The 18,505-nt window shown below is 40.3% G+C and overlaps 1 non-coding gene and 1 pseudogene across 1 annotated transcript; both read right to left on the bottom strand.

The window, feature by feature from the left end:
• Positions 1 to 9,098: 9,098 nt before the first annotated feature.
• Positions 9,099 to 9,219, bottom strand: LOC124509057 (uncharacterized; annotated as a pseudogene).
• Positions 9,220 to 18,401: 9,182 nt separating this feature from the next.
• Positions 18,402 to 18,473, bottom strand: TRNAQ-CUG (transfer RNA glutamine (anticodon CUG)). The gene has a single exon. It is a non-coding gene; the product is annotated as a tRNA-Gln (tRNA).
• Between the last annotated feature and the right edge of the window lie 32 nt (positions 18,474 to 18,505).

Below are 18,505 nucleotides of genomic sequence, written 5' to 3'. Positions count from 1 at the left end.
GCGCCCATTCAGCCTTGTGTTACACAGCTTCCCATTCAGTCTGTGATCTGTTCAGTATCCCTCTAATTAATATCCTCTTTTCAGCTGAACTTAGCCTATTTCTTTTGCTTGCAACCAAATAACCCCAATTGATGCACTGGGGTTCAGATCCTGGCCCCACCACATTTAAGTGTTTGATCTTGAGTAAGTCTCTGCAGGTCTTGTTTTCTCTCATCTCCAAATTTGGTACAATAAAGTCTACCTTGCAGGGTAGAGCCGTGGTAAGAGACAGCGTATGCCCAGAATTGTAACCAATAGTCTAAAGAGGTTATAAAATTAATAAAAACAGTTTCTGCTTCCTGCTCTCAGTCTACACTGTGAGCTACTCTGCTAGAATATCAAATGTTGTATATGGAAAATGCGCGAATAATGAGGACTTCTTGTTTGCCAGATTTGTATTTGGAACTGGACTTCAGTGTTCCATGCTCTGTATGGCTCTTCCCCAAAGGCCTTGAGGGGTGACAGCATTCATGACACTGCAGCATAAATTATTAGGATGAAGGAAGGAGACAGTAATCTGTCTTCCAAGAAGTGTTGGACCAATGGGTGATCAGATGGAAAGTTTAAAAAATATATGTCCAAGGGGGTTGATAGCGATATCCTTAAAAATTGCTAAATTGGGGGGCGCCTGGGTGGCGCAGTCGGTTAAGCGTCCGACTTCAGCCAGGTCACGATCTCGCGGTCCGTGAGTTCGAGCCCCGCGTCAGGCTCTGGGCTGACGGCTCGGAGCCTGGAGCCTGTTTCCAATTCTGTGTCTCCCTCTCTCTCTGCCCCTCCCCCGTTCATGCTCTGTCTCTCTCTGTCCCCAAAATAAATAAACGTTGAAAAAAAAAATTGCTAAATTGGAAAAGGTGACTAATAACTGCCTTGGGATTTAACTGTATTGAGTAAAATATGCTTTGACGGGTATTTTTCATGTGTAGAGACACTGATTGATTTGACCTATGATGCATGTGTTTCTGTGTGTATAGATACCGTGTGGGATTGTAACTGGGTTCTGTTGTGCTTTGCCACAAAAAGAAGGATGAGGAAAAAGTGAAAAGATTCCCTAATTCAGTTCTTCAGATGCTGCAGCTTTTAGACACTCCTCCCTTGCCCCTCAAATCAGCCCTCACTGCCAACATCAGAATATTCAAATGTTTTCTTAGTTGAATTATTTATGACTTTGTGTTCTTTAGACTACAAGTGAAAAAAGCTGAATGAAAAATTAAATGGTTGCTATTGAAATATTTACAGATGGAAGGATATGATGTCTGGGATTTGTTTCAGAAAATGTGGGTGGGAGGCAAATAGCTGGCATAGTTAGGACAGGGTTAGTTACAGGTTAATGTTCTGGGGGGCTGGATAATAGTACATAGGGCTCATTATTTTATTCTGTCTACTTTGTATATGTTTAAAATTTGCTAAAACAAAACACTTTAAGAATTGGATGATTATAGTTAGTTAAAATATGTATGCATAAAGCAAAGACTGGAAGAGAATGCCTAACAGTGAAGAGTTATATTAGCTGTTAGAGTAGATGAATTATGGGCGAATTAATTTTTGAAATTTCATTGAATATTATTCCAATTTTTATTTTTCAATAAATAAAAAAATCCAAAGGAAAGAAAAAACACACCAAAAAACTCTTTGAGGGTAAGAATCCGTGCTGTGCTGGAGCTGGCTTGTATCAGATTGAGAGAACATTGTTAAATTTTTAGGAATTTTGCATCCTGGTTAATATCCTGTAAGTACCAAAACTGACGTGGTGAGAATATTGTTACCTCAGAAATCAAGCAAACACTAGAAATAAGTACTCCCAAGAACTAGTTGTTAAACATTTACCAGCATACCACCTGTAAGAACTGTGTCAAATGCTTTTCTGCCCAGAATTATCTAAAGATCCTGAAATTAATGGGTAGGTACTTATGAATTTATTCCACGCATATTTAGTGAGGTCCTACCATGGGCAAGGAGCTATGCTAGGCACTTTGTGGGGGATAGAAAATATTACCTAAAGAAGAGGAAGATATTCTAAACTTTGTGAGATAATATATACCTAAGAGATTAGAATACAAATATGGCAACTGTGGAAGTTGATGCTCAGTCATCTGCAAGGACTGAAGGTAGCTGACAGCCTCCAGCTAAGTGCCTTTATGATCCAACCCTAGCTTTCTTTCTTTAAAAAAAATTTTTTTGTAATGTTTTATTATTTATTTTTGTGAAAGTGAGAGAGAGAGACACAGTGGGAGCAGGGGAGGGGCAGAGAGAGAGAAGACCCAGAATCCAAAGCATTTCCAGGCTCTGAGCTGTCAGCACAGAGAGCCCGACACAGGGCTCGAACTCACAAGCTGTGAGATCATGACCTGAGCTGAAGTCGGACGCTTAACTGACTGAGCCACCCAGGTGTCCCCGAACCCTAGCTTTCTAAGTGTACACTAAATTGTACACTTTTTTAAAATTTATATCCAAATTAGCGTATAGTGCAACAATGATTTCAGGAGTAGATTTCTTAGTGCCCCTTACTCATGTAGCCCCTCCCCCTTCCCACAACCTCTCCAGCAACCCTCTGTTTCTTCTCCACATTTAAGAGTCTCTTATGTTTTGTCCCCCTCCCTGTTTTTAGATTATTTTTGCTTCCCTTCCCTTATGTTCATCTGTTTTGTCTCTTAAAGTCATCATATGAGTGAAGTTATATGATATTTGTCTTTCTATGACTAATTTCACTTAGCATGATACCCTCTAGTTCCATCCACATAGTTGCAAATGGCAAGATTTCATTCTGTTTGATTGTCGAGTAATACTCCGTTGTATATACGTATATACACCAAATCGTCTTTATCCATTCATCCATCGATGGACATTTGGGCTCTCTCCATACTTTGGCTATTTTTGATAGTGTTGCTATAAACATTGGGGTACATGTGCCCCTTCAAAACAGCACACCTGTATCCCTTGGATAACTACCTGGTAGTGCAATTGCTGGGTCATAGGGTAGTTCTATTTTTAATTTTTTGAGGAACCCCCGTACGGTTTTCCAGAGTGGCTGCACCAGCTTGCATTCCCACCAGCATGCAAAAGAGATCCTCTTTCTTCGCATCCTCTTCAACATCTGTTGTTGCCTGAGTTGTTCATGTTAGCCATTCTGACAGGTGTGAGGTGGTGTCTCCTTGTGGTTTTGATTTGTCTTTCCCTGATGAGGAGTGATGTGGAGCATTTTTTGACGTGCTGGTTGGCCATCTGGTTGTCTTCTCTGGAGAAGTGTCTATTCATGTCTTTTGCCCATTTCTTCACTGGATTATTTGTTTTTTGGGTGTTGAGTTTGATAAGTTCTTTATAGTTTTGGATACTAACCCTTTAACTGATATGTCATTTGCAAATATCTTCTCCCATTCCTTCGGTTGCCTTTTAGTTTTGCTGATTGTTTCCTTCGCTGTGCAGAAGCTTTTTATTTTGATGAGGTCCCAATAGTTCATTATTGCTTTTGTTTCCCAGAAATGACTTGTTTTTATATTGGGTTTTCCCTTCTGTGAACATACATGTCTATTATTCAGGTTTTATTTTATCTATTTTAGTAAAGTTGTATTATTTTCTCTGAAAGCTCCCACACACTTTAGATTAAGCTTATCCAGATGTATGTCATAACTTTTGCTATTACTGTAACTCAAATATTTTTCTAACTGGCACATATGTTGTCTTTGTACGTATGTGTGAGTGTGTATGTGTGTGTTTACCTACCTATAGAGTATATACATCTCCTTAGCCACCTTCTTGAACTCTTTAAAAAACTGTTTCTTCTTGGAGTTACCTCAATATGTAATAAAATGGTCTTCAAATAATGATTTTTTTTAAATCTCTTTCAAAAGTTGTACCTTTTATTTATTTTTCTTGACCTTCCACATTCGATAGGTTTTCCAGAAAAACATTTAACAATAGAAATAGTAACTGGCATCTTTGTCTTGCTTCCATTTTTTAAATAACAATCTTATTGAGATATAACTTACATACCATAAAATTCACCCTGTTAAAGTGTACAATTTAAATCCCCTCTCCCTCTCTCATACTTTCTCTAAAATTTAATTAAAAAAATGTAAAAAATTAGCTAGATTTGTATTTAACAGTGAAAAAATTAGATTGCTTCACAGTATTATAGAATTTCTTATGTAAAAATACAATATTCATTTTTATTTGTGTATTAAAGAGTCTGAAAGAATATGTACCAAACTGTTACTACTACTTAAGGAAAGAAGGGGAGGGTATCAACTTTTGTGTTTTCATTTTGCACGTAGTAGAAAATTACACACAAATATGCCTCAATAATAAATTGTATCTATTGGCCAAGTAACCGAAATGTCCAGCCTTAAAGTGGGCTTTGTTGAGGGAATGACACCAGCGTTCAACAATGTCATTCAGCTGCTAGCTTTCCTCTGGCTTGTAACTCTGCCTTCAAAGGTGAAAGCTTCTTGAGGACATTATGTTAAGTGAAATAAGCCAGACATAAAAGGACAAACACTGTATGATTCCACTTATATGAGGTAGTTAGAGTGGCCAGACTCATAGAGACGGAAGTAGAAGGGTGGGTGCCAAGGATTTGTGGGGAGTGGGAAAAGGGGAGTTGTGGTTTTATGGGTATAGAGTTTCTTTTTGCAAGATGAAAAGTTTTCTGGAGATTGGTTGCACAATGATGTGAATGTGTATTTACAAATGGTTAAGGTGGCAAAGTGTATGTATATTTTGTACCACGGTTTAAAAAATATATTACATTAAAAAAAAAAAAAAAGGCCTTATCCCAAAGCTGGCTCCCCCTGGTGGTGGGAGGGTTGCTGGCACATTCAGGCCTGTGGACCTGTGTTACTTGTCACACAGCAGTCGTGGGCACATGCCTGTTCCTGAATCATGCACCTTCTAGGGACCCATTTGTAAACTTAGGGAGAAATTTTGGTTGTTATAGTGATTGGGCATTTAGAGACTGTGGGCCAGAGATACTAGATTCTGATAATGTATAGGACAATCCAATCCAACACAGAATTTCCCTACATCTTGCATGACTTTTAATGTCCTATTTGACTTTAATACACATTTTAAAAACCTGTTTATAATCATCTGAACCTAGAACCTAACTCCATTTTATATATAACATGAACTATTTTTGCATGTTCTTCATATATACTGAACTTGAAGATATGAGAATTATGGGTAAAGTGAGAGAAAATAGTACTTTGTTTCACTTGGAACTTTACCAAGAGTTGTTCACTATTTCAGAAAATCATGTTTTCAACAACCAACACCACTGACGGTATTTGAGTTACCAGCTCAGCCCTGCATATTGCAGTTCACACTGCATAATGCAATTCGCACTGCATATTTTATCTCAGAAATCAGGATGTATCCTATGATCAGTGACATCTTAGATTCTATGAAATACGGTACTGAATATTAGTATGCATTTGCAGCTATTGCCGGAGCCGTTTCTCACTTGAGTTCTTGTAACAACCTCCCGGCTGATCTCTCTGCTTCCACCCAGCAGTCTATTCTCAATAGAGCAGCCAGATTTTTCTTTTTAAAATGTAGATGAGATCGTGTCACTCTCTGCTCCAAACCTTCTAACGCGCCATTTTACGGAGTGTACAAGCCTTGCAATGTCCTATGAGGCCCTGCGAGATCTGGCTCTGTTACCTTTCTGACACATCTGCTTCTGCTTTTTCTATTACCGACTCCAGTCCACCTCACTGGCCACTTAAAGCGCACACACTCACCAGACAAGCTTCTGCCTCAGGGCTTTTGCACTGTCTATTCCCTCTGCCTGGACACTGTCCCCCTAGACAGGTGCATGATTCATTCCCTTACCTCCTTCAAATCTTTGCTGTGATGTTACTTTCTAGTGAGGTCTGCCTTGACCGCTCTATTTTAAGCTGCAACCCACTACTCACTTCCTTACTGTTTCTTTTTTCCCCCATCATCCTTATTAACTTCTAATATAATATATAATTTGCTTATGTGTTGTGTTGATTGCTGTCAGAATGCAAATTTCATAAGGTAGGGATTTCTGTCTGTATAGCCAGGAAATTTAGGAGAGTGCTCAAACACTATTTGTTGAATGAATGGTGATTCTGCCAGTAGGCACAAGCCTCTAACTATCTCATTATGTCTCCTATTATTGTTGTGCCCAAGCATCTACACAGTGAAATAGATATCATTTTATAATGAATTATTTTCCTCTTATCTCTCTCTTATGTTATAATTATAGCATATCCTAAGTTGTATTATACTATCTATTGATTTGCTAAGTCAGGATGGTGAAGTAGTATTATGAAACATTTGTTACAATATCAGGGTTTGGATGTTAAGGTTGAGAACTGCAGGTTTAGACTGTTCCAAAGGCCACTCCTGGAACTGCGGGTGGAGATAATCCCAGCAAACTGCCTGGCTGCTTCCTGGATGGGGGTGGGGTGGGGTGGGGTGGGTGTTGGGGAGGCCACCACAGCTTTGGCAACCAGGAGGAAACACACTGCCTTTTCCAGCTTCACTATATTCCCATATTGTTCATACTCTTTGAATATTTTACAATGAGCATTCGTTCCTTTTGCAACAAGCAAAACCAATAAGGATATTTTTATTTAAAATACTATTGCAGAGGCACCTGGGTGGCTTAGTTGGCTAAGCCTCTGACTTCGGCTCAGGTCATGATCTCGCAGCTCGTGGATTTGAGCCCCGCGTGGGCTCTGTGCTGACAGCTCAGAGCCTGGTGCCTGCTTTGGATTCTGTGTCTCCCTCTCTCTCTGCCCCTTCCCTGCTCACACTCTGTCTCTCTCTCTCTCTCTCTCTCAAAAAAAAAAAAAAAAATAAACATTTAACAAAAATACTACTGTAAAATATGGAAAGCAGATAAGCAAAAGCAAAAGAAATCACCTGTGATCTTATTCTAACCTCTAACATTTCATTTTATAACCTTTGGTTTTTCAGGCATGTGTGTCCACATTTGGATTTGGGGGATCATGTGGTTGGAGGTGTCTTTTGTCAAGGTTATTCTGGCAGCCCCTGTTGGATTGAGGGTAAGGCTAGGTTGTAGCCTGACAGTGGGGAAGGAGGGTTTAGACCAGACCAGTGGCTGTGGGAATGGAAAGGGACACGACTCAGGAATACTGTAAAGGAAACGCACCTTAGCGTGTGCATGTGAGTGAGAGCAGCGGGGCCTTTTGTATCTGTTTTGCATCTGTGCATTCCAGCCTTGCGTTCAAGAATATTGAAGAGGAAGGAGGACCTTTTGTCTGGGTTTGTGCTCTGTTTCTCTCTCACTCTCTTTTTAAAAAACAATAAGCTGCATTTTTGAAGTGTGGAATTTGATGAGTTTTGATATGTGTATACACCTGTGAAACTATCACCACAACCAAGGCAACGAACATATTCACCATCTCCACAAACGTCCTCATACCTTTTAACCTGCCCCCCCCTCCACTCTTGTCTCGAGACTACTGATATGCTTTCTGTCACCCTAGGTCAGTTTGCATGTTGGGGAATGTTGTATAAATGGGATCATATGCTATTTATTTTTTTCCCTCTGGCTTCTTTCACTCGGCATGATTATTTTGAGATTCGGCCACTTGTGTGTATCCAGCATTGCTCAGTAGTATTCCATTGTGTCGATGCACCAAAATTTACTTATCCATTCACCTTCTGATGGAAATTCAGGCTATTGCTAGTTTCATGCTATTACAAATAAGTTTGCTATGAACACTCATATATAGGTTTTTGTATGGGTATATGCTTTCATGTCTTTCAAATACATAGTTAGGAGTGGATGGACTGGGTCACACAGTAAATGTTCCTCTGTTTTTTAAGCTTTGGCTCTATGTCTAAAAGTGTCACTTTTATCTTCTTTTTGCTCACCACAACCAGTTTAGAATTGTGGCATTTTTATTTCTCAGGGATGAAAGGATCTTTTTGCCCCCACAAATGACCGAAAACAAAAATGAGACTCAGGGGCACAGGGTAAGAGTGTGGGGAAGGAAGGAGGATGGTAATTGGTACTTATCTAAAGAAATTACCGTAATGGTGAAATTTCAGAGGTCATAGCAGGTGTCATTTCTAGGCTGGATGTGGATGAGGATGAACAAGCTAACTTTGGTCCAAAAAGCCAGCCAGTCCACAGGAGTTCTGGGAGGCTGTCAGGAAAGAGGCAAAAAGCCCCAGAATGATAGTGATCCTGGGAAGACTGAGGAACTCATAGTGTCCTGTCCCAGTCTTGTGACACTATCTGCCTTTTTATCCTGACCTTCTGTTTCCTGTATTTTTCCATTTGTTTAAAAACTGAAATCCATTTCCTTGTGGTTTTGTGTATTAAAATATACATAAAATTTACCATTTTAACCGTTTTAAGTTGATTGGTGGCATTAAGTACATTTATTATGTTTGCACAAACATCACCACCATCCATTTCCAGAACTTTTTCATTATCCCAAACGGAACGTCTGTACCCAACAAACAATAGCTTCAACCTTCTGTCTGTAAGAATGTACTCACTCTAGGGGCGCCTGGGCGGCGCAGTCGGTTAAGCGTCCGACTTCAGCCAGATCACGATCTCGCGGTCCGTGAGTTCGAGCCCCGCGTCGGGCTCTGGGCTGATGGCTCGGAGCCTGGAGCCTGTTTCCGATTCTGTGTCTCCCTCTCTCTCTGCCCCTCCCCCGTTCATGCTCTGTCTCTCTCTGTCCCAAAAAAATAAATAAAAACCATTGAAAAAAAAAAAAAAGAATGTACTCACTCTAGGTACCTCATAGAAGTGGAATCATACACTATTTGTCCATTTGTACCTGGCTTATTTCACTTAGCATAACATGTTCAAGAGTCACCCATGTTGGAGCATGTAGCAGAATTTCCCTCCTTTTTAAGGCTAAATAACATGACATTATTAATATATACCACCTTGTGTTTACCCATTCATCTGCTGATGGAACCTGTGTTATTTCCACCTTTTGGCTATTGTGAATAATGCTGCTATGAACATTGGTATCTATCTGGTATCTGAACATGTATCTATCTGGTTGAGTCTGTGTCTTTGCTTTTTGTGGGGGTATATACCTAGAAGTTGATTTGCTGTTCCATACAGTACTTGCATGTTTAACTTTTTAGGGAAAAGTTTTCAATTAGCAATAATCGCGCCTCAGATAAACCTCATTGGCTACGATGCTGCCACTGCGCAAAGCTTGTTTAACTTTTTAAAGAACCACCAAACTGCAACACAGCGGCTGCACCATTTTACATTCTTGTGAGCAATGTACAAGGTACAATTTCTTCGCATCCTTGTCACACTTGTTTTGTCTTGTTAATAAAAGCCATCCTAATGAGTGTAAAGTGGTATCTCATATGGTTTTGATTTATATTTCTCTAATGAGTGACGATGTTGAGCATCCTTTCATGTGCTTAGGGGCCATTTGTGTATCTTCTTTGGAGATATGTCTATTCATGAAGTCCTTTGCCCATTTTTGAATTGGGTGGTGTTTTTCTTTGTTTTTGTTGTTGTTGTGTTAGTGTTGGGTTGTAATTGTTCTTTATAGATTCTGGATATGAATCACTTATCAGATATTTGATTTGTAAGTATTTTCTCCATTCTGTGTGGTATCTTTTCACCCTCTTGATAGTGTCCTTTTTAATTTTTGAAAGACGACTGTGGTATATGATTTATGATCTATGAGTACTGAACCTAGAAGACTAAGAATATGTGAAGAGTATGGGGCGCCTGGGTGGCTCAGACAGTTGAGCGACTGACTTCTGCTCAGGTCATGATCTCATCGTTTGTGAGTTCGAGCCCTGCATCAGGCTCTGTGCTGACAGCTCAGAGCCCGGAGCCTGCTCTGGATTCCGTGTCTCCCCCTCTCTCTGCCCCTCCCCCACTCATGCTCTGTTTCTCTCTGTCTCAGAAATAAATAAACATTTAAAAAATTAAAAAAAAAAAAGAATATGTGAAGAGTAAAGTGTTATAATAAAAGTCAGAAGGGAGAACCTGGGTGGCTCAGTCGGTTAAGCATCGGACTCTTGGCTTCACTTCAGGTCATGATCTCATGGTTCTTGAGTTTGAGCCTTACATCAGGCTCTGCGCTGGGAGCATGGAGCCTGCTTGGGATCCTCTCTTTCCTTCTCTCTGCCCCTCCCCTGCTTGCTCTCTCTCTCTCTCAAAATAAATAAACTTAAAAAAAAGTCAGAGGTTATTGTGATTCAGATTTCATAATCTGGAAAAAAATATCTGTAGTTGAACTACATAGCATTTTGGCATACATAATAAGTTATAATATACATTTATTTTAAACATGTATGTTTATGACTTAAATATATTTACACATACATTTATTTTACCATTTCTTTCTTTAAGAGTAGTTGGTGTTTTAGTGACTGTCATCAGATAATCAAGGTTGACGGTTTCTTATCCTGTGTATGATTTGTTACCTTACAATATACTCAATAGAAAAGATAAAAAGCCCCCAAACCAAATCTCACCACGTCATAAGGTCTGTTTACTTTTTTCTCTCAAAAAATTCTTATTGTGAAATAAAGCCAGCATTACAAAAAGGAGCATGAAATTGATATGTAGACTTTAACACACCGTTATAAAGTGAATGACACTATAAAAATCCTTTTGGATCAAGAAATACGACGCTGTGTTTACTTAACAAATAGCACCATGTATGGAAGTATTTTGTGGCAGGCTAGTGGATCCCTGGGCTCCCCCCAGGGGATTTTGTGACTATTTTGTGGGATACTGAAGGATCCTGTGGGATCCTGAGGGATACTGTGGGATCTCAGTATTTTGTGAGATACTGGAGGGAAGTATGTGTGTTCTGGGCACTTTTCCTGAGACCTGGGGAGTATGCTCAGCCTTTCCAAAACAAGCAAGGATGGAGATGCGATGCTCATGGTATCCTGCCCTTTTCACACCATAGGCCCTGGCCAGGCCTCTAGCTAGTCTTTGCTATTAACTTATGGTTCTCAACCTTGGCACTAGTGATATGTTGGGCCAGATAATCCTCGGTTGTGGGGGAGCTGTCTGGTGTATTGCGGGATGTTTAGCAGCATTCCTGGTCTCCATCCCCTAGATGCCGGGTGGGCCTCTCACAGTTGTGCACTCCAGGCATTATCAACGTGCCAGGCATGGTGCCAAGAGCGATACATACATCATTTTAATCTTCATGTTTGTCCTCATTTTGCAGATAAGGAACTGAGCTTCAGCAGGATTAGGTGAATTATTAAAGGTGTCACAGCAAGTGAATGGCTGAGTGGGAGTTTAAACACAGACCTATCAGTCCCCACTCTGTTTTCAGTAACCATGTAAAGTTGCCTCCCAGGTGGTGGAGGATGGGATATATTCCAGATCTTGCTTCCTTCATTAAGACATTTCAAATCTGGGGGCACCTGGGTGGCTCAGTCGGTTGAGCATCCAACTTCAGCTCAGGTCACGATCTCCCGGCTTATGAGTTCAAGCCCCGCATCGGGCTCTATGCTGACAGCTCAGAGCCTGGAGGCTGCTTCAGATTCTGTGTCTCCCTCTTTTTCTGCCCATCCTCTGCTCGTACCCTGTCTCTCTCTCCCTCTCTCTCTCTCTCTCAAAATAAATAAAAACATTAAATAAATTAAAAAATTTGGGGGGAAATGCAAGCTGATGCAGCCACTCTGGAAAACAGTATGGAGAAAAAAAAAAAAGAGGTTAGAGTGGGAGAGAGCCAAAGCATAAGAGACTCTTAAAAACTGAGAACAAACTGAGGGTTGATGGGGGTGGGAGGAAGGGGAGGGTGGGTGATGGGTATTGAGGAGGGCACCTTTTGGGATGAGCACTGGGTGTTGTATGGAAACCAATTTGACAATAAATTTCATATATTGGAAAAAAAAAAGAAAACAGTATGGAGGTTCCTGAAAAAACTAAAAATAGAACTACCCTACCACCCAGCAATCGCACTACTAGGTATTTATCCAAGGGATACAGGTGTGCTGTTTCGAAGGGACACATGCACCCCCATGTTTATAGCAGCACTATCAACAATAGCCAAAGTATGGAAAGAGCCCAAATGTCCATCGATGGGTGAGTGGATAAAGAAGATGTGGTGTGTGTGTGTGTGTGTGTGTGTGTGTGGAGAACAAACAGAGGGTTACTGGAAGCGTTGTGGGGGGGGGGATGGGCTAAATGGGTAAGGGGCATTAAGGAATCTACTCCTGAAATCATTGTTGCACTATATGCTAATTTGGATGTAAATTTAAAAAAAATTAATAAAAAAATAAGAACAACAGTTGGGGCACATGGGTGGCTCAGTAGGTTAAACGTCTGCCTCTTGATTTCAGCTCAGGTCATGATCTCACAGTCATGAGATGGAGCCTCTGCTCAGCACAGAGCCTGGTTAGGATTCTCTCTCTCTCTCTGCCCAGTGCCACTTCCCCTTAAAATATATAAATATTAACAATCAATTAAGAAAAAAAATTTTTAGAGACATTTCATATCTATATTTCTAGGCTTTTTACTGGATATTTTCTTTTGGTTTTCCTACCAGCTGTTTAAATTGGACATTCCTAAAACTAAAGTCAACATTTTGCTTTTTTTCTGTTTTCTTTTTCCCTCACCTCCCTTCTCCTATTAATCATTCTTCCAAATCAATATTAAACCCCTGATCTTGGGGAGCCAGAGTGGCTCAGTCATTTAAGTGTCTGACTTCAGCTCGAGCCATGAACTCACGGTTCGTGAGTTTTGCCCCACATCAGGCTCTGTGCTGGATGGCTCGGAGCCTGGAGCCTGCTTCAGATTCTGTGTCTCCTTTTTCTGTTCCTCTCCTGCTTGCACTCTGAGTCTCTCTCTCTCTCAAAAATAAATAAAGATTTAAAAAATATTTAACAAAACCTGATCTCTTTGACTCTTTTTTATATTTTCATAAGCAGAATCTCATATTTTTGTACATCTTGTCCAAACTCTATATTTCATTTCTAAAAAAAAAAATATTTTCAATGATTAGTAATGTGATCCTAGACAAAACCCCAATATGGATATTTTTGGAACTTAAGAAGTTTACTCTAAGGTTCATCTGAAAAAGTCCCTAAATATAGCCAACGTTTAGAAAGAAAAAAGCAGTGAGAAGGAATTTCTATATTTGTTTTTATTTATCAAATACATGTGGTTCTTATTAGATGTCAGGCACTATTCTTTTTGTTTTAGAGAAAGGGGGAGAGGGAGGGTGGGGGAGGGGGCAGAGAGAGAGAGAATCTCAAGCAGGCTCCAAGCTCAGTGTGACACAGGGCTGGATCCCACGACCCTGAAATCATGACCTGAGCTGAAATTATGAGTCAGAAACTCAACCAACTAAGCCACCCATTTATGTCAGGCAGTATTCTGAGCACTACACAAATATTTACTCATTTAGTACCATGTATGAGACAATGAAATAGACATAAAGCTATAAAATAAAGCATAAAGCAGTGTGATATTGGCATAGGAATAGAAAACTTGACTTATTGGACTGTATCAGTTCAGGTCCTCTGGAATTAGAAGTGTAAGAGATTTGGGGCGCCTGGGTGGCTCGGTCGGTTAAGAGTCTGACTCTTGGTTTCAGTTCAGGTTATGATCTCACAACTGGTGAGTTCCAGCTCCTCATCGGGCCCCGCGCTGACAGTGCGGAGATTCTTTCTCTCCCTCTCTCTGCCCCTCCCCTGTTCGCACTCTCTCTCTTTCAAAAATAAATAAACATTAAAAAAAAAAAAAGATGTGTAAGAGATTCATTTGGGAGAAATGCCTGTGAAAGACACAAGGGAGAAGTAGGGCCTTCAAACCACAATTTAGGTCTAATACCCATGCAAGGAGAGAGGGAAGGAAGGAGGATTGGGTAGGAAGAGCCGCAGACTATAATACAATTCTAAGAAAATCTCAGCCAGGCCAATCTCGAGCTCCAAAGACTGCCCATTAGAAGAGCCTCATTTTAGACAGAACTGTTCTATCTCTAGTACCCCTGCCATGCTCAGTTATTGGGAACAGTCCAGAGGGAGTGTGGTTTCAGTGGAAACATCGTAGTAGATCTTGGAGGTGTGGCAGCTAGAGACTGTCAGCCAACAACACTTCTCACACCAGGCTCTCTTGAAGGGACTCGTGAGCAGTGTTCCTCTGTAGTTGCCAGAGGTATGGTGTGAAGATTCAAGAACAGACTCATGTGTATGTGGGAGCGTCATTTATAATAAACTAGGCATTTCGAATCAGTAGGAAAAGATGGACTGTTCAAATCAATGATGTTGAAACAATTGGCTATCCATTTGGAAAGAATTAATGTAGAGTCTTATGTCACATCATCCACAATATAAGTGAAAGCTGGATGGAGAAAAAAATTATAAAAATATTTGAAAGAAAGATTTTTTAAAAATAATCTTGGTGTGGAGAAGCCTTCTTATGCACCATGTAATACCCTGAGCCATAAAAGAGGCATATGGAAAAAAAGCATCATTAATGAAATTAAAAGTCAGGTGATAGATTTGAAGAAAATATTTGTGCCATATGTAACATGCAAAGGATTAAAAGGTAAGTATATATAAAGAGATCCTCCACATCAATATGAAAAGATAACCCAAGAAAAGGATATTGACAGGCAATTCACAGAAGAAAGATAAATGGCTAATATATATAGGAGAAAATATTTACACTAACTGGTTATCAGAGAAGTGAAAATTACTGAGCAAACCAGATGGGCAAAAATTAAAAGTCATGCTAGTGTTTTTTTTTAAGTTTTTTATTTTTTAATTTTTTTGTGTTCACTGATTTTTGAGAGAGAGGAGAGAGTGAGAGGGGGAGGAACAGAGAGGGAGACACAGAATCCGAAGCAGGCTCCAGGCTCTGAGCTATCAGCACAGAGCCCGATGTGGGACTCAAACTCATGAACTGTGAGACCATGACCTGAGCCGAAGTGAGATGCTTAACCAACTGAGCCACCCACTCACCCCAAAGTTTTTTATTTTTTTAAAAATTTATTTTGAGAGAGAGAGCAAGCAGGAGAGGGGCAGAGAGAGAATCCAAAGCAGGCTATGCACTGCCAGCACAGAGTCTGATGTGGGGCTCAAACTCACAAACTGTGAGATCACAACCTGTGCCGAAATCAAGAGTCAGACGCTTAAGTGACTGAGCCACCCAGGCACCCTGTTAGTATATTTTTATACTAGTGTATAAAATATTGCAAAGTAGCTGGGAAAATAAATATTTGACTTCCTAGTCTCTAGGGAAGTAGGCAAGGAAGAAATGGTTTAGGAATAGTGTTTTTTTTTTTTAATATTTATTTATTTTTGAGACAGGGAGAGACAGAGCATGAACAGGGGAGGGTCAGAGAGAGGGAGACACAGAATCTGGAACAGGCTCCAGGCTCTGAGCTGTCAGCACAGAGACCAACGCAGGGCTCAAACTCACAGACTGCGAGATCATGACCTGAGCCGAAGTCGGCCGCTTAACCTACTGAGCTACCCAGGCGCCCCTAGGAATAGGTTTTAATTTAGTGAACCTTCAATATCTGCTATATCCACTGGTAAGAGAATAGGAATGGTTGTACCAACTATGGTATATCCTTGCTAAGTAAAAACTATATAGCACATGAGTTAAATCTATATGGACTAGAAAAGAAAGAAAGAAAGAAAGAAAGAAAGAAAGAAAGAAAGAAAGGAGTTTTCAAGATGGAAAACAGTACACGTAACCTAATTTTATGTATACCAAAAAAAAAAAAAATGTAGCAGTTATCTCTGGGGTTGGAGGAATTATTGAAGTGGAGGAGGCCCTAAAAGGTTTGCTCCATATTTCTGGAGGTGCCTGGCTGGCTCAGTTGGCAGAGCATGTGACTCTTGATCTTGGGGTTGTACGTTTGAGCCCCATGTCGGGTGTAGAGATTATTTAAAAATAGAATCCTTAAAAAAAAAAAAGATTTACTTTATATTTCCGTATTATTTAAGTCATTTACATTGAATTCCTATATTTCTTGAGCGATTAAAAGAGACACATCAAGCAATTACTACCCCTCCTGCAAAAAACAAAACAAAACAGGAACATAAAACCCTCTCTTCTTTGTCCATGGGATCCATTCACTGTTTTTTCCATAACAGCCTTTGGTTTTTCTTTCTTCTCTATTCTAATAGATGTACTCCATTTCTATTGGTTTGTGCCTGGTTAATTGCAATAACCTTCTGATACACCTCTTTTTTTAAAATTTTTAATGTTTATTATTTATTAGAGAGAGAGAGAGGAAGCAAGCAGGGGAGGGTTAGAGAGGGAGACACAGAATCCAAAACAGGCTCCAGGCTCCAAGCTGTCAGCACAGAGCCCTATGCGGGGCTCAGGGCTCGAAATCACGACACGCGAGATCATGACCTGAGCGAAGTCGGATGCTTAACTGACTGAGACACCCAGGCGCCCCCTCACACCTCTTTCTTTACCCCAATCCTGCAGTCCACAGACACCTTACTTTTCCTAAGACCAGGTTGACTTCAATAATCCCTCTGTCCACAAATCTCTTATGAATTCCCCCAAAGAGTTCAGAGGGATGCTAACAGGTGTTCCATGGAAAAAGAGGTCTGTGGTCTTGGTGAATCTGGGAAATTCTGTGTTTAACACAGTGAAAAAAAGCCTTCTTCAGAGTGAAATATCTAGACTTTAAAATGCCACTGTGCTAAGGGAACTTCTAAAGTGGAGGAGGCTGTGTAATTCTTCTCAATTTATTTGGCCATGCCATCCTTCTTCTAAGTAACACTATTGACCTTCTCAGGACTACACTTTGAGAAACAATAGCTTAAGCGGAAAAGTTCATAATTATTCTTCTGGCATTAATGGCCTTGCTCAACATGTTTTTTAGCGTCTGATTTCCTCCACTGTTCAAAATGAGTTTCCTTCCTTGCTTTTTTTCTTCAGGGGGGTCAATGCTAGTTCCTCCAGGGAATCCTTCCTAATTATCTCAGTCTCTCTGAACTGTGGCACTTATCACCACAACTCTCATTAATGACATCTTCACAACTGCCTAGTTATTGATATCCCCCTTTTCTTGGGACCCTTTTGTTTACTCATCTGAGTAGATCTAGGACTGTGTCTTATAATCTGTGGTACATGTAATATTTAGCTGCTTGAGAATATTGTGCATTTCCCCCAATGTGGATAATACTTACCTTTGCACAAGGCAGTATCTAGACCTTAGATAAACCATCTATTGCTTATACTATCACAAAAAGCACTAAAAATGACACTGGATAAGTTTCTTATTGCTGTTGTAACAAATTACCACAAACTTGATGACTTCAAACAACACAAATTTATTATAGTTCTGTGAGTCAGAATTCTGCATGGTGGTCTCACTGGGCTAAAATTAAGATGTTTGCAAGGCTGTATTCCATCTGGGGGCCATGGGGAAGAATCCATTTCCTTCCCTTTCCCATCTTCTAGAAGCCTGTAAATTTCTGGGCTCCTGGTCGCCTTCTTCCATCCTCAAAGCCACAAGGGCTGATTGAGCTCTTCTCACACCACATCACTTTTCCACTTGTAAGGATCCCTGTTACAAATTGGGCTCACCTGGAGAATGTAGGCTCTCTTCCTATTTTGAAGTCAGTTGATTTGCAATTTTAATTCCATCTATAACCTTAATTTCCCTTTGCCATGTAATTTAACCTATTCACAGGTCCCAGGAATTGGGAAGTGGACATCTTCAGGGAGCCATTATTCTGCTCACCACAGGTATCCTTGCCCCAAAGTCTAAATTGAAGGTTTGCATATAGGTGGCAGGGGGTATGGCAGCAAACGGGAAAAACGTTTGGTAATAACAAAGCTCTTACCAAATACAGGGAGGCCCTGCTGCACGATCTTTGGGAAGTCACTTAAGTCTTAGTATCCACATTTCTGCTAAAATGAAAATTACCACTCTCGTCTCTGCTTGTTTAATGAAATAATTATGTAAACGGGTTTAGCTTAGAGGATGACAAATACGGCTCAAGAAGTTCTTGATGAATCTTGATGAGGAGGGTGGGCGAAGTTCTCTAAATGACATCTGGAGATAGTTTGAGATTTCCAGAGAAAAGGAGGGAAAAGCGCCTGTCCTTGAATGAAGTTGGAGGTTGAAATTCTAGCAAAAGGAATCGAGTTGCATTGAAGCTTTGGAAGTAAGCTTTGAAGCAGAAAAGCCCAAGTTAAAAAGAAGGCGAAGTGAACAGTCTCCTTAGGAGGCACGCAGGTGACAGTGACTACAGAAACGAAGGGGGGAAATTTGTGAGCTCTCGTAGGCGAAGATTATGTTTAGAGAAATTCTTTCCCTACTTAGTTCAATAGTTCAAGGCCATATATACCGCAATTATAAAACAATCAGTTGGTGAATAGGTAAATGAAGTAAAAACGTGGTCAGGAAAAAGGAGAACAGCGCAGGTTCCACCGAGATTTGAACTCGGATCGCTGGATTCAGAGTCCAGAGTGCTAACCATTACACCATGGAACCGCCATAGAAGAAGGGCCGCCTTGGGCTCTCTA

Source organism: Lynx rufus, unplaced genomic scaffold, assembly GCF_022079265.1.
Source record: "Lynx rufus isolate CCGP_SWC_20201006 ecotype Redwood Valley unplaced genomic scaffold, mLynRuf1.p SCAF_13, whole genome shotgun sequence".
NCBI lineage: Eukaryota > Metazoa > Chordata > Mammalia > Carnivora > Felidae > Lynx > Lynx rufus.
This window is presented reverse-complemented; position numbering and strand designations above follow the sequence as displayed.